Source organism: Saimiri boliviensis, chromosome 2, assembly GCF_048565385.1.
Source record: "Saimiri boliviensis isolate mSaiBol1 chromosome 2, mSaiBol1.pri, whole genome shotgun sequence".
NCBI lineage: Eukaryota > Metazoa > Chordata > Mammalia > Primates > Cebidae > Saimiri > Saimiri boliviensis.
The window spans coordinates 200,962,127-200,978,760 of NC_133450.1; the positions used below are offsets into that span (position 1 = coordinate 200,962,127).

General features: G+C 40.3%; 1 long non-coding RNA gene across 1 annotated transcript in view; it reads right to left on the reverse strand.

Annotated features, from left to right (window-relative positions):
• Positions 1-6,045: 6,045 nt before the first annotated feature.
• LOC141582885 (uncharacterized) overlaps positions 6,046-16,634 on the reverse strand; it is a 508,101-nt gene continuing 497,512 nt past the window's right edge. The window contains exon 5 of the long non-coding RNA XR_012515793.1: positions 6,046-6,756. This is a non-coding gene — a long non-coding RNA (uncharacterized LOC141582885). The remainder of the gene's footprint in view (positions 6,757-16,634) is intronic.

The following is a 16,634-nucleotide window of genomic DNA, read 5'->3' on the forward strand; positions in this document are numbered from 1 at the left end:
ATGTGTGTGTGTATGTGTGTGTGTGTGTGTGTGTGTGTGGTGTGTGTGGTGTGTGTGTGTGTATGTGTGTGAAAAATTTTAAGCTCAAGAAAAGACACAGCTTTAGTATACTTGGGGCATTAATCAGATTCACGAGACAGTCATCCACTTATCCAGAATGACACCCAAAAGAGGGCATGAATTCTCGGGTACCAGAGAGTTATCCACAGTACCTGAATTAGGGCAAAAAGCCAAAGCTATTTTGGCAGCGAAAAAGATGAGACTGATTTCCACAGTTCTGGCTGGGGTTCCCTTAATCCACTTTGCGTCAGGATAGGTTGGTCTCTGGGCCTCTCAGTTTCTCCTTTTGCAAAATGAGAGGGCTGGACCAGATTAGTAGTTCTCAAATATACACTCTTGGAGAGGTGCTGGCGTATGTTGGCGTCAAATCCATGACATCCCGCTCAGATAACTTCCTGACTGTTCTATGTTGGGCTACGAAGGAGAAAAATTGCTCCTTGCTGTGAATAGCCACATAGAAGAAAAACACTGGCATGTCCTTTCCTGCCACCCTCACCAGCCAGACTCCTGGGCTACCTTAGTGAACTTTCTTTTCAGCTTTGGGACAAGAAAGGGAAGGACGCTGCTAGAGATATGGTGGAATTACTCATCCACTTCTCTGAAGTGCCCAGAAGATTACGAATTTAAAGAAGTAGTGAGAGTGTACGCTTTTCATTTTTATCTATACATTTCTTTGAAATTTGATTTTTGATGCCAGTATTAAAAATGAAATGACCAAACTATTTGGAGACTCAAGCTCACTCTATTTTCCAATATTTCATAGGTACTCTCCCAGCTGACAACTTCTGTCAAGAAAAATACTATCTACAGCATAACTTAAAAAATAACATTTTATATTCTATTTTTAATTTTAAAATGTATAAAGCCTATCTTTTATGAGAGTGTCAAATGGTCAAGTTTCTTTGCTTGGAAAAGATGTTTTTTTCTTTCTGAGATTATGCCTTTTCTTTTTGAGGCGTAGGTTGTTAAAGTTCTCATTCTTTTATGAGGTGATTACGACAATTGATGGAACCTATTTTATTATTTTAAAAATTACATTACTTGGAATAAGGTAATAAAAAGTTAGACTTAGGGTTGTTTTCCTCTTCAAAACAAACAAACAAACTTCCCTCTTGGTCAACATGGTGAAACAATATCTCTACTAAAAATACAAAAATTAGCCAGGTGTGGTGGCACATGCCTGTAGTCCCAGCTACTTGGGAGTCTGAGGCAGGAGAATCACTTGAACCCAGAGGTGGAGGTTGCAGTGAGCCGAGATCACGCCACTGCACTTCAGCCTGGTGATGAGTGAGATTCTGTCTCAAAATAAAATTAAATTTTAAAAAACCCTTCCCTGGCCCATGAAATAAAAAAAAAAAAAGAAACTGAAGAAAAATTTAGGTAGAATTTATTAATTATACCCCTAATGTAAAGAGGCAGATTCACCAACGTAGCTTGGGAGGGCAGTCTTAGTTCTTCAGAGACCTATGTTGAACCCTGTGTCTAGCAACAGGCTAAGTAGACTATGGGGGATATAAAAAGACAATCCCAGGCATCGCACTTCAAGGATGATACCAGGGCTGGAACAATTTGATGTCTAGACATGCCATTGGTGCTAGCTGTCTGGTAATTACAGACTGATATCAAACATCTTAACTTGACATTCAAGTCTCTGTGATCTTATTTCCATCTGCCATTAGAACCTGATTTGTCTTCTTTTTCAGAATCCCTTGGGTCCTTAAACTTTGTGCCCAGGACATCCCTGGCAGCCTGGAAAAAGTATGGAGCCGTTTGGAAAGTAAGGATTTGAAATCATTAAATAAAATACATAGATAGTATTGCAAAGGAAAACAATTATGTTAAGATATGGTTATCAAAATAACTGAAAGTGTGATAAGGTTGTTAACATGCTGCTTTAGTAACACATTAAAGAACAAGCCCTAGCATCAGATCTGATACCACTGGAATTTTGAAGTTATAATGAGTGTAAATGCTATTCTAGGATATCTTCCACAAAAGTGATGTATTATGAAAATATCTGTGATTTCTACTGATACAGGGTCAAGATGCTATTAATACTACTGTGGTTTGTTGTCTGTGTTAATACTTGAAGAAAATGCTAAATTTAAGTGAGAATTCAGCGAGGACTTTGTTTTTTAAATTAAAATAATTTGCTATCTCTGAATTCTATCCATTGATGTTTTTCAAGGATCCATGCACCCCAGTTTAAGAACCCCTGCTAATCAAACTTATGCTAGTTTTTCTAAATATTCTTCATGTTTTCTTGCCCGAGTCCATTATGTTTTTTTTCCCCTATCTGGAAAAGTCTCAGTGCCCTCTTCTTATAGATGCGAATTCTACCCATCCAGCGATCACCTCTTCCAAGTTTCTCTGAGTTTTCAATGGCATAGTCATCTCTCTGTTGTCCAAGTTTCCACAGCCCTGCATCTATCATTTCTGGTAAGCCTTGTAAGGTATCAATTGTATAGGGGTGATACACGAATTAATTTTCATGCTATCCTTGTATTATCTACCCCATTGTGCTATAAATGGATTGGAGACCACATGTACTTGATTCCTCTCTGTTTCTCTTGATGTGTTTTCAAATAATACAGGTGTTGGCCCTGAACACCACACCCAGTGTATTCAGAATTAACCAGGTTTCATTTCCCTCAATATAGGGATCATAAAATGTCACTAGAGTTCCCTAAATAGCTCATATCAAATATAATCACTGCTCCCTAAATCTGCTTCCTTAACCTGTTACATCCTGTCTCCTTCACTTCATCTGCTCCGTTCGTTCCATCTAGAATGTTCTCCTCCCATCCTATGTATGCCTATACAAATCTTAGGTGGCCTTAAAGATCAATTTCAAATGTCACTGTCAAAAGAAGCCTTCCGTGCTCTCTCCCCAACTGAGTATGTTCTGTAAGTCCACATAACACGTTGCCATCACTCAGCACCATAGTCTGCCTTATTTTGCACTTGTCTATTTCTTTCTTCTCTTACCATTAGACAAACAGCTACAAAAGAAAAGGAACTAATGATTTTCTCTCTTTCATTTGGTTCTAGCATAGCTAATAAATATGAAACGGAACACTTCTCCCTACTTCATCTGACTCAAACAACCCACACAAAAAATTTTGGTCTTAAATTTGAGCAGGAAACCTCAAAAAAAAAAAAAAAAAAATCAAATGTCACCTCCTACTTCCTGTCCTCCTACTTTTGTCTCAGGACAAGCCTGAAATGGCCCTGTTGAAATTGGTTTCCTTTGGCCGAAGCCATAACAAGACTTTAGATGTGGGTGGGAAGAAAAAAATAAAGTCAAGTTTTCAAATCTGAAAAATAATAATAAGTCTTGGCATGGGTTTTTCCGAGGCCTGCAATGAAGACATGTTTGTCCTCACTTTATTTGCTCAGCAAGGTTTTTCTTTCTGTAGGACATCCCATGTGGAGATGTAGAACCTGGGAGCCAGAAGGGGCAGTGGCCCTGGCAACCTATTAACTACGGATGGATATATACATAGCTTAGCTCAGCATCCAGAGTTCTTCGTGGTCTTCACCCAACCTAATGCTACAAACTTAACTCCTCCTCCTCTTCAGCTCACCAACTCTGGCTCAGCACAGCTCAGCTGACATTTATCATGCCCTGCACTGCACCAAGAAACTGGAAAGGCACTGGAGTTACCAGGATGGACAAGACTTAGAACGTTCCATTGACAGGGACAATATTTGGTGTTTCTCAAGAAGGAGCAATGTTACCCAAACAGGAAAGAGAGAAGACAGACACAGGTAAGACTTTAAGCCATACTGCAGAAAATGGTAGTGCCAAAACAGACTGGGTTTGATTTGCAGATCTTGTAGGTACCAAGCATATTTATATTTATTTTTTAGTGATTATAATAACCTTTTATAAAATTGCAGCTTTTTGTCTTATGGTAAACTTTGTTGAACTATTTAATCTCTCCAAGCTGTGGTTTATTCATCTTTAAAATGGATAGTAGCATGTATAGTAGCTATTTCAAAAAGTGCTTTTGCATCAGTATTGGATAGAAAGTGTTTTGCAAATTATCAGATATTATTTTCTTCTCGTCAGTTTCGATATACACTGTATAAGCAGTGTTAGACAGGCTATAGGGAAAGGGAGTGAGGCAAGACAGCTAGGACCTTTTCCAAGTCACATACACAAATCACTTGGTGACCCCACATAGATCATTTTATTTTTTCTATCCCTTGTGCTGGATTTGAAGACAGGGAAGATTGTATCTGTCTTATATATACCTCTTCCAAAGACAGAGAAGATGATTTAAAGTCTAAGAGACAAGGAGTACCTATAGGAAAATTGAAGGCACAATTTTTTTCATTATCTCTTTCTTTCCCTTTCTTTTTCACCTCTCTCTTCTAAAATTAAACTTTGCCAAAGACAGTTTTAAAAACGTTTTTTATTTTCTAAGGCTGGCAACATTTTCAGCTTGGAAAACAAGAATACTTAACTGCTAAAATGACCTGGTTTTTATTTCAAACTTGGAGATGCATCACAAATAGGTTGAGGTCAAAGGATAAATTTCTATGTTAGATAATAAGGAAGTGCAGCAGTGGGCAGATGGCTGGAGTGGAAAGAACATCAGAACTCGGGTGAGGATGCCTGGGTTGAAATTCCTGTCTTGTTTTTCATTAGCTATTTGACAGTGAGCATGCTAATTCAATTGTCTGGTGTTTAGTTTTCTTGTATGCAAAGTAATAATAGCACCATCTATTTTACAGAATTTCATGTCCACATTATATGGACTGCTTATATATCCAGGATATTTGTTCTTGATGTAGATGATGAAGAGTTTGGATAATGCTGTGTAAAAGTTCTATAAATCTTTATTGATGTCCAATGGAAAAACAACTCTACCTTTTCTTCTCTATCATCTTCATGGTGACATGGTGTTTCATGATCTCAGATACTCTTTATAGGTTCATAATTCTCATCTCTCTGGATACTCTACATCTCCATTTGAATGTCCAATAAGCATCTCAAACTCATCATGTGCAACGTGTTTCTTATCTCCTCTTTCCAACCTGCTTCACCTACAGTTATCCTCCTATCTGTGAATAGCAACTTCCTTCAGTTGCTTAGACTCAAAAACCTTGGAGTCTTCCTTGACCTCCTCCCCTTTCTAACCCCTCTTCAAGCTATCAGCAAATTCTGGAGGCCTTCCCTATGATCATAACATGTTCCAGAATCCCACCACTACCTACTATTTCCAAATATCATTACACAAATCCAAGACACCATTTACTCTCGCCTGGATTCTTAGAGCAGCTTCCTGACTAGTCCCTGCTTTTGCACTTGCTCATGCAGAAACTTCTGAAGATGGTGGCCAGGGCTGTTCGATTATTTTTGCAAAAATAAGTTTGATCCTGTCATTCCTCTGTTTAAAACCTTCCTAAGACTTTTGACTTGAACTGAGTCAAGTCCAAGTTCTTACCCTAGAGCCCCAGACCTGTGTGGTCTCTCTGACCTCTGGCTCCTCCCCTCCAGTCTCGCTGGTCCCTTTGCTGCCCCTGAGTACTCTGCCCTGTCCTTATCAGGACTTTCCTTCTGGCGACTTCCTCTGCTCCCACCTAGCTCCATGTCCTTCCCTCACACCTCCTTCAATCTTTGCCTGAATGTCAACCTCCCAGGCCACCCCACTTAAAATTGCACCCCTAATTCCTGCCCTCCCCATTCCCCCTTCCTTATTTTTATCCACAGCACCTTTCATCTTCTGACAATCTATGTGTTTCACTTACAACTATAAACCCCATGAAAACAGGCCACTTTGTTTTATGCACTGACTTATTCCTCTGTAACTGTGCTTGACCCTAGAAGGCATTTATTAAATATTGGTTGAATGAGTGGAATAAATGAATAGGACATTCTATTAAGTGTAAGGAACATCAGCCCACATACTCCTCACAATAACTATTGGTTACATTATCTACATTTGCAAACAAATAAACCAAAGCTCTGAGAGGTTATGTAATTTGCTTGTGTTTATTCAAGAGCATATTCATTGTGAGAGTTAAATCAGATCTGGCAATTTGCAAATTCATGTTCTTTCTATTATGCTACAAAACATAATACATTTTTAAAGGAGCCTAAAATTTATGCTTAGTTTTTTTTTGTTGTTGTTGTTTAAAATTTCTGGCCATATCTCCTTGCTGCCTACTGGGTTGGTTAGGTAGGAGAAGATTCCATGCCCAATATGCATCCCAGAGAGTCTTCCTTTACATGAGCTGAGTCTCGGCTCTATTTCCAGATACAACCCTCTTTCTATCCCCTCTCATCTGGGGCATGAGAGTGTGGAAAGCCAGGTTGGGGAGGGCTGGTGTTTCATGCAAATGTCTCTGCAGCTTGGCTTTATGTCCCAGCTCCCTGAAGCCTCCTTCACAGTCAGGCGGGCTTCTGTCTCTAGTCTTTTGAAACCATTTTTTTTTCTTTCCTTCACACAGCTTTCTGTCTCCTTCTCTTAGCTTGACGTTGTGTCTGGCCACATAGGCCATGTGGGCTATTTTTACTGACAGCAGTCACCAGCCCATATGGTTCCCATTACCACAAACTGTTACCTTCATTGACACCAGTTTGCAAATGAGTGGATGGCGGACAAGGAGGATGTCGATTCCGCACGGCCAGTCACAGGGCTCCCAGGGTTAGCCTTGGCAGGTATGTTGGTCTTGATGAATGTCCTTTAAAACAAAATTGGGTTGGACAAAATGCTGATTAATAACTTAGCTATTTTGTTCTTCCTTTTCCCCTCTATGTTCATTTTAGTAGGTTTTTAAGAGGGTCAAGTTTCAAAGGCAGATTGCTTTTTCTGAATTTTGTTTCTTTCCATTTTCAAAGCTTGCTGCATGATGCTTGTTAGTCCCTTGGGGAATGACAAACAATAGCACACAGCTTTCAGTGCAGAGTCTGAGTTTATTTTGAGATACAGCGAATCCTGAGAATTCCCTTTCTCTGGAAAGAGGGTTAGAGACCCTCAGGGTGTCAGTATTATTGAAAACACCTCTTTCTGCATAGAAAACACTGTAATTCACAAAACATTTTCAAATGCACCATCTTATTTGAGTCTCATGACCTTGGTATGAGATTGAGGTTTTTCATTTTATAGGTGAGAAAACAGAAGAGAGGCTGACTGGCTTTCCCACGTCTACATATCTAGTAAGAACCCAAGATGGGATTCAGCCTCAGCTTCCTGGACTTCGGGCCAGAGCTCAAGCCTTAACACTACGGCTGCCTCAGTGACATGAAACAAAACCAGGCAGGGCTTGTTCAAGGACATAAGCTAGCAGCTCACCATGGGGCCTGATGGGACATGTTGCATCGAAACTAGAAGTTGGCATTGAGACCCAGTCTCGCTGGGGCTCTACAAAGCTGCCGCCACGTCAGCTGGATGACACTGAAATGGACGAGAACAAAAGGCTTTTTCCTGCAGTGTGTAATGTCCCCTTACCAGGGCCCAGGAGTCATTGTGACGCACTTAGCATAAAGCTATTGTGATGCACTGAGCAGTGGGTAGGTGAAAAGGGGAATTCTGGGCTGTGAATGAGACTGCAGGCAAGAACGAGTCACTCTGAGGCCCTGCTAGCTCAGCCTGGCCACCTGGGATCAGAACCTTCCTATCAGACCCACCAAGGTCTTCTCTTTCCCTCCACTTCCTCCAGCTTTGCTTGTGCCCTTTCAGTTCCTCAGCCACACAGAGCTCTTTCCGACTTGAAAGGTCTTTGGCCGTATTTTTCTCTTTTCCTGGAACATTCCTTCCTGTTCTTTGCAAATCAGACTCTTCCACATAAATGTTCCCATCTCAGAAAGTCTTGTTGTTGCCACTGTGGTGGGTTAAATAGTGACCACTCCAATAAGACATGTCTAAATTCTAACCCCTGGAACCTGAGAAGGTGACCGTGTTTGGAAAAATGGGTCTTAGCAAGTGTAACTAAGTTCAGGGTCTCCAGGTGAGATCATTCTGGAGAGACATTCTACAAAATATCTGACCAGTATTCCACAAAACTATTGAGGTCATCAAAAATGAGGAAGGTCTAAAATTCTCAGCCAATGGGAGCCTAAAGTTACTCTGCTAAATCCTATGACAGGTGTACTTATAAGAAGAGGACAGAACTCAGAGACATTTAGGGAGAAGACGGTAATGTGGAGATAGTGGCAAAGATGGAGTGGCCAGCCCAAGTCAAGAGACGCTGACAGCCACCAGTGTCTGGAAGAGGCAAGGACGGATTCTCCCCTAGAGATGTCAGAAAGACAGCAGCCCTGCGGATCTGATTTTGGACTTCTGACATCTAGAGCTGTAAGGCCCTATATTTCTGTCATTTTAAAGCCATCAAGTTTGTGGTGACTTTTTGCAGTAGATCTAGAAAACTAATACAGTCACCTAATCCAAGTAACACCTCTGCCCTCCCCACATACACATTGTTGGAATTCACTGCTAATTTTATGTTTGCCTCTTTCATGCCAATGATCGATTTCTAACTCTCCCATCATTTGGGATGTTCTGTGTTTTGTCCATATTCCCTCTTTAGGTCCCTTTAGGCTCCCATTGGCTGAGAATTTTAGATCTTCCTCATTTTTGATGACCTTGATAGTTTTGCGGAATACCGGTCAGGTATTTTGTAGAATGTCTCTCCACCAGAATTCAATGTTTTCCTCAAGATTAGACAGAGATTAGTGTTTTTTGTTTGTTTTTTTTTAAGAGGAAGATCTCATAGATGTAAAGTGCCATTCTAATCATATCATATCCAGGGTACTCACCATCAATAATATATATTGTTGTTGATAGTAACCTTGATCATTTGGCCAAGGCAGTGCTGGTCAGGTTTCTCCACTGCACAGTTACTCTTTTTCTTTCTTTCTATACTGTACTTTGGAAGGAAGTCTCTATGAGAAGCTATAATTCATTTTTAAGTTACAGTTAAGCTTTGATTTAATAAGCAATGCTTTAAATAACATCCACATTGATTGTCACAACTCTCTCAGTGGAAAACTGAGAGTCAGAGAGGTTAAGCTTCTCAAGGTCACACAGCTAATAAGTAGAAAATGGAGACAAATTGTTAGATCTGACTCCAAAGTCTGACCTCACCATGCTCTTTTCATACTGATTCCTTAGACTACTTATCAGCTAAATTCTTAACATAAACTTCTAAATGTCCTGGGTCTTGCTCTGCTCAGAGTGAAATAGAAAAGTGGGTTGGGGGAGGAATCATTTACCACCTGCACTGTCTTTGGAGATGTTTAATATACAATCTATTCTACATACCAACATAAATAGCAAATTAAAGTCCATATGTAGTCAAATTTCCTTAGTGTATCTCTGTGCCCCCAACACTATGGGACCTAATCAAACTCCACAGCTTCTGCACGGCAAAAGAAACAGTCAGTAGAGTGAATCGGTAACCAACAGAATGGGAAAAAATTTTTGCAGTCTACCCATCTGACAAGGGGCTGATATCCAGAATTTACAAAGAACTAAAGCAGATCTACAAGAAAAAAACAAACAAGCCCATTCAAAAATGGGCAAAGGATATGAACAGATACTTTACAAAAGAAGACATACAGGAGGCCAACAAACATATGAAAAAAATGCTCATCATCACTGGTCATCAGAGAAATGCAAATCAAAACCACATTGAGATACCATCTCACACCAGTTAGAATGGTAATCATTAAAAAATCTGGAAACAACAGATGCTGGAGAGGATGTGGAGAAATAGGAACACTTTTACACTGTTGATGGGAATGTAAATTAATTCAACCATTGTGGAAGACAGTGTGGCGATTCCTCAAGGACCTAAAAATAGAAATCCCATTTGACCCAGCAATCCCATTACTGGGTATATATCCAAAGGATTATAAATCATTCTACTACAAGGACACGTGCACACGAATGTTCATTGCAGCACTGTTTACAATAGCAAAGACCTGGAACCAACCCAAATGCCCAACGATGATGGACTGGATAGGGAAAATGTGGTACATATACACCATGGAATATTACGCAGCCATCAAAAACGATGAGTTCATGTCCTTTGTAGGGACATGGATGAACCTGGAAACCATCATTCTCAGCAAACTGACACAAGAGCAGAAAATCAAACAACACCGTATATTCTCACTCATAGGCGGGTGTTGAACAATGAGAACACATGGACACAGGGAGGGGAGCACTACACACTGGGGTCCGTTGGGGGGAAATGGGGGAGGGACAGGGGGGTGGGGAGGTGGGAAGAGATAGCATGGGGAGAAATGACAGGTACAGGTGAGGGGACGGAAGGCAGCAAACCACAGTGCCATGTGTGTACCTATGCAACAATCTTGCATGTTCTTCACATGTACCCCAAAACCTAAAATGCAATTAAAAAAAAAAAAAAAGAAAAAAAAAAGATTTCAGCTGTTGATCTTTTGACTTCCCACTTTGATGGTGACCATCCCTGTGTCCTATTTCTGCTTCAAACACAAACCCATTGAGCCTACATATTCCATGCTGCATTCTAAGTTCAGATATTCTAATTTCTAATTCTAATTTTAATTATAATATACTATTCCATTTGCCTTGCTATAAAGGAATACCGGAGGCTGGGTAATTTATAAAGAAAAAAATGCTCATTTAGCTCACAGTTCTGCAGGGTGTATAAGAAACATGGAGCCAGCATATGCTTCTGGTGAGGGCCTCTGGAAGCTTGCAATCATGGTACTAATAGTAATATTTAAGTGGGATTATACAATACAATACAACCTCTTGTGTCTGGCTTCTTTCACTTAGCATAATGTTTTTAAGATTCATGGTGTCATAGCATTTATTGGTACTTACTTCCTTTTCATGGCTGAATAATAATCCGTTGTAGACTTACGTACGACATTTGGTTTGTCCATTCATCAGTTAATGGACATTTGGGTTGTTTTTACCTTTTGGCTATTATGAATCATGCTGCTGTGTACGTCCATGGACTTGTCTGAGTAGCAAAAATAAATTGCTTTAAAGTGTAAATTCTAAACAAGCATCTGACTTCAAAGTGAGAAGCCAAAGGAAAGGGAGAATTCAACAAGGGGGCCTAAGGAAAGAGGCATTTTACTTGCCCTCCAGGGAGTATGTAGTGAGACATTGAACTAAGGAGGGCTATATTTGAAAAGTGCTCCATGCTCGCTAAAGGGAAGATTCTGAATATGAGGAAAATGAAGGTGGTTTCCAGATGACAAACTAATTCCAGCAGTCAGAGAATGAAGGCCATTCATGCTCCCTTTTCCAAGACTCCCTTTTGTCTATAAACAAACTACATAGCCTCTCCTAATACATTGTTTCTGGTTGCAGACATGACAACACACTCAGTTCGCTTTTCCTACGTCAGTCTTTCCTCCAGGGCCCAGGAGTCGGGGATAGGGGTGGTGGAAGGAAGAGGGAGGAGGGAAAGGAATGAGTTTCTTGTAGAACACTGCTGGACTGAAAAACACTGGCAAGGAAAGCCGACTTACCATGTGCCGGGCACTGCTTGATATGTTTTCACATAGATCATCTCATTCATCCCAACAACAGTCCCGTGACATGGGCATGCATAACATTTCCATTTTATGATGGAAGAAGCTGAGGCACAGAGAGGTTAAGCAATTTATCCAAGATCGTGCCACTCCTTAGTGATGGAGCAAGCCTTTGACTCCAGGTTCTATGTTCTTAATTACTGCAGTGACTCCAAACCTCAAGTCTTCCCTAAGAATGAGAAAAATATTCATTGATTTCTTTTTTTTACCAAGCCCTGGGGGTGGGATTATCACTCAGGAGCTTTTAAGGACAACAACAAAGAAAGATTCCTTGAAAACAACTAAGCCTACTTTATATAACTGACTAGGTAGAATGTCTTAAGCAATACCTTCAACCAAATAAATAAATGATGATGCTAAGAATGCCCACAACAGTGAACTGAATGGAAACTATGCTAACAGGTGACATGTATTGGGCTTTACTCCAAGTGTGTTACATGCAACCTCATTTAGTTCCAGGAAACCTATGACCTATACCCCACTTGCAGTTTTACCTTACCATCTCCACAACTTGATGCAGAGCTTCTCTCTTTGTTTTTGGGAGCAGGATAGGCTCAGCAAGAAGCAGGTGCTCAGGAGTAAACCGATTCCAGTGTGGTGAGCCCAGGGGCATCTCTTCACCCACTCCCAGGGCAGAAGGTAATCTCGGGACAGGAGCTACTTGACCATTCCCCAGGTCCTCACCTGGCTCTTTCCATCACTTTTTAACCATCAGGTTCTACAGTCACCAGAAGTGGAAATTAGACTGGTCATTTGTACTGGAGATGATACATTTTGTGAAGAGAGCCTTTGGTTTCTCTGTCAGCAATGATACAAAACTCAGTCTTTTTCACCAGGAGTCTTGCTGCTCATTCTAAGCAGACTTTATCCAATGTGAACTGCTCGTTGTTCAGGCTTGGACTCTTGTAGAGGTGTGATGTTGACAAGCTCAGTGGAATTTTCTGCATCTTTACACATGTGTAACATTACCCAATAATACCCACCTCACAGAGTGATTGTAGAAATATAAAAACAATGACAACTATGGCAAAAGTGACAACAGCCAATGTGTATTGTGGGTTTGCTATGTGCCATGTTGCATTGGGCTTAGGGATTTTCTTGTATTTTTTTTTAATCCTCCTCACACACATACGTGTGTGTACATATACATACATACATAAATATATATTTACCTATGTATGTGTGTGTACATATACATACATACATACATTTTAATATATTTACATAGTGTGTGTGTGCACGCGTGTATCCCTATATGTTATCACACATGAAAGAATTTGGTGCTTTTACCAGATATGGTAGTTCCGTAGTAAATGTAACTGATGGTGATGATGTCTGTATATGTTCAAATATGAGAAAAATGTAGACAAATTCTACAGAAAAACAAGTAGCACTGATTCTTCAAGGAAGGGTGCAGCACATGGCAAGGGGAGAAGAAAAATACTTTTTTTTCTTTACACATCTTTGTATTGTTTGATTTTTTAAAATCTGAGCATATAGAACAATTTATTAAGTTCGACATTCTTTTAATCATTTCCTTAGTGAGAAAACTGGTGAAATATGTATCACTTTGGAATAAAAGTCATTAAAACAAGAGCCATCCAAGAATATCTAGAGAATAAAATGTCTAGTACACTGCCATGCACAAAGTGGGTCTAAATAAATATTTTCCTGTCTTTTCCTTTTATCCTATACACAGGGCCCTAATGTTTGTGCTTCCTTTGGCTAATGGAAAGATAAACTCATTAGAGTATATATTTTCCTATGGTTTCCTTAGCAAAGACAGAGGCTAGCATTAAAGTGCTCATAGAAAACTAAGGCGAGCTCTCTGAGCCATGGGGCATAGGCTGGATGTACAACCCAGGTTGGTGTGGGGCACAAAAGACAGCCCAGCTACATGCTTCCTTTCTGTGCTGAATCAATCTTTACTGCTGGAAGGAATTTTCTCAGGTGGGGGTGTTTTAATAAGTGTGCTAGTAATTTTGAATCTACCACAAGTTGCTCTACTACACAATTGCCATATACACAGGATTGCTTTTATGTATGATACAAGCACTCATGGGAATCTGGACTTCAATTTCAAATTTTATCTATGATACATAGTATAAGAAATAAACTGACCATGAAAATGGATAAGAGAGGTAGGTATGTGGCTGGTGAGGGCAGGACTCAAGGTGTTTGCTAGCACATATATAGTAGGTGATTAAAATGTGTGTCAGGGATCACAAGAAAAAGTAATTAATCATAAGCATTCATAATGCTACTGCCGTCCCCTTTTCCTCAGTCCATTAAGGGAAATTCTGTCTTTGCTCATTTAGTTTCTTCCCCTTTCCCACTTAGGACAAGCAGGAAAGTATTCAGCTGCAAGGAACAGAGACATTGAGACACAGTGACTTCAATACTCAGAGGGAAATTTTCTCACATATATTAATTAACTCTGGCTTCTGAAATTGGTTCAATGCTTCAAGGTTTCAGGACCAGGGACCACATCATTCCTTTGTCCTTTAATTCATGCTTGGTACCAAATTGTCAAAAGATGGTGGCCACAGCTCCAGTTATCATTTTGTTTTTCAAGACAATAATCAAAAGGAGTGGCATGGGAGGAGGTTTTGCCAAGGAAACCATAAAGAGAGGGAGCATGAAGATCATGTATGCTCCCTGTATCAGAAACACTACGATTTCCCTGGAAGCTAAAAGAAATGAAGAGAGAGATTAATCTATGATATGATCCATCACAGCACCATTTATGAAATCAAAGAGTTGGAAACACCTTGTGTTAGTCTGTTCTCATGCTGCTAATAAAGACATACCTAAGACTGGGTGATATATAAAGAAAAAGAGGTTTAATGGACTCACAGTTCCATGTGGCTGGGGAAAGGCCTCATGATCATGGCAGGAGGCAAGGAGAACAAAGCATGTTTTACATGGTGGCAGGCAAGAGAACTTGTGCAGGGGAACTCTCATTTATAAACCCATCACATCTCATGAGACTTATTCACTATCACAAGAACAGCATGGGAAAGACCTGCCCCTGTGATTCAATTATCTTCCACTGGGTCCCTACCATAATATGTGTGAATTATGGGAGCTACAATTCAAGATGAGATTTGGATAGGGACAGAGCCAAACCGTATCACATTTTACATGCCCAATGAAAGGGACTGCCTAAGTAAATGTTGCTACAGCTTTACAATAGAAAACTAGGCAGACAATAAAGTATCTGTAAAGTTCATTTAAAATTTTAAGTGAGAAAATTTGAGAAACATAGTTATATAATTCTAATTGTAATATTTAAAAAACTACATAGGTGTGCCAAAAAGAAGATTGAAAGAAACCATGCCAGGATTATCAGTTTTCCTTTGCTTTCTTCCTTTATTTTTTGCCTTGTTCATATTTTCTCTAATGAGAAATTTTTTTTCATCAGAAACTATTAGGAAAAAAACTTACTCTTGCCAGGTCTTCACTTCATCCATTCCTTGATTCCCACCTCTACTCCCCATGAATACACACTTACTTCTATGTCTGATTCTCAACTCTCAACCTATGCAGAGAGTTTCAAACTATAAACTACCAGGGGGAGTCAGATCTTTCACCCTCTAGGCTAATTTTCACTTGTCCCTGCATAATTATGAACTGTTTCTTTTTTCCTTTCAAAAGTCTCCAGTATAGATGGTAAATTATATATTTGGCCTCGGCTGGGAGCAATGGCTTATGCCTGTAATCCCAGCACTTTGGGAGGCTGAGGCGGGCAGATCACCTGAGGTCAGGAGTTCAAGACTGGCCTGACCAAAATGGGGAAACCTTGTCTCTTCTAAAAATACAAAAATTACTCGGGCATGGTGGCATGCACCTGTAGTCCTAGCTCCTCGGGAGCCTGAGGTATTAGAATCAGTTGAACCCTGGAGGTGGAGGTTGCTGTGAGCAAAGATCATGCCACTGCATGCCAGCCTGGGTGACAGAAAGACTCCATCTCAAATAATAATAATAGTTACATACTTCAGCCTAAGTTTTTGGAATGGATATGGATTCTGAATGAGGTCAGAGATGTAAATTGCCCTATTACACCTCAAGGCCTGTTAACTTGCTAAAATGACAGCATCCAGAATGTGCCAGGAAAAATTCAACAAAACAAAGATCACTGGGGGAATGGAGATTACTGTTCCATCTCTGATGAACTGTGTAACCATGAGATCTGCAAGCCTTGGTGATCTTTTTTTTTTTTTTTTTTTTTTTTTTTTTGAAACAGTCTCACTCTGTCACCCAGGCTGCAGTGCAGTGGCACAATTTCAGCTCACTGCAGGCTCTGCCTCCTGGATTCAAGTGATTCTCCTGCCTCAGGCTCCTGAGTAGCTGGGATTACAGGCATGTGCCACCACGCCCATCTAATTTTTGTATTTTTAGTAGAGACAGTTTCACTATGTTGGTCAGGATGGTCTTGATCTCCTGACCTCGTGATCTGCCCGCCTTGGCCTCCTAAGGTGCTGGGATTATAGGCGTGAGCCATCATGCCTGGCCTACTGTGGTGTTCTTTTCTATCCATCGAGGATAGTAATGCCCATCTCACTGAGCTGTGGGCAGGAGTAAGCAAGGTAGTTCATCCATCCAAAGTGCCAAAGGTCTGGCCTCATGCTTGGCAGGTAGAAGTTAACGACCAACCCTGATTCCTATCATAAATACTCTAATTCCAGTATTTCAATTAATACTCAAATTAATAACTTAATGACTCAAATTAATCCCAGGCTTCCTCCAGACTCTACTTGTTGCAAAAGAACAAGTAAGCATGCTGGAGTCAGTTGTCAATGCAAGGCAGAGAAGTAGAGTGGTGAATGGCATAATCATATCAAATTTATATGCATGACCATGCAGGGAAGAATGTAGGGGGATTAGTGACAGGAATTAAGTGGCTTTAAAAAACATAGGTGTCACTTCCATCACTCAGAGGTTTCTCAGACACGTGGGCCATCTGCCAAGGGTTTTCAATATGTACTTGATGTCTATCTGAGTCCTTTTTGGAAAGGCCTGGGGA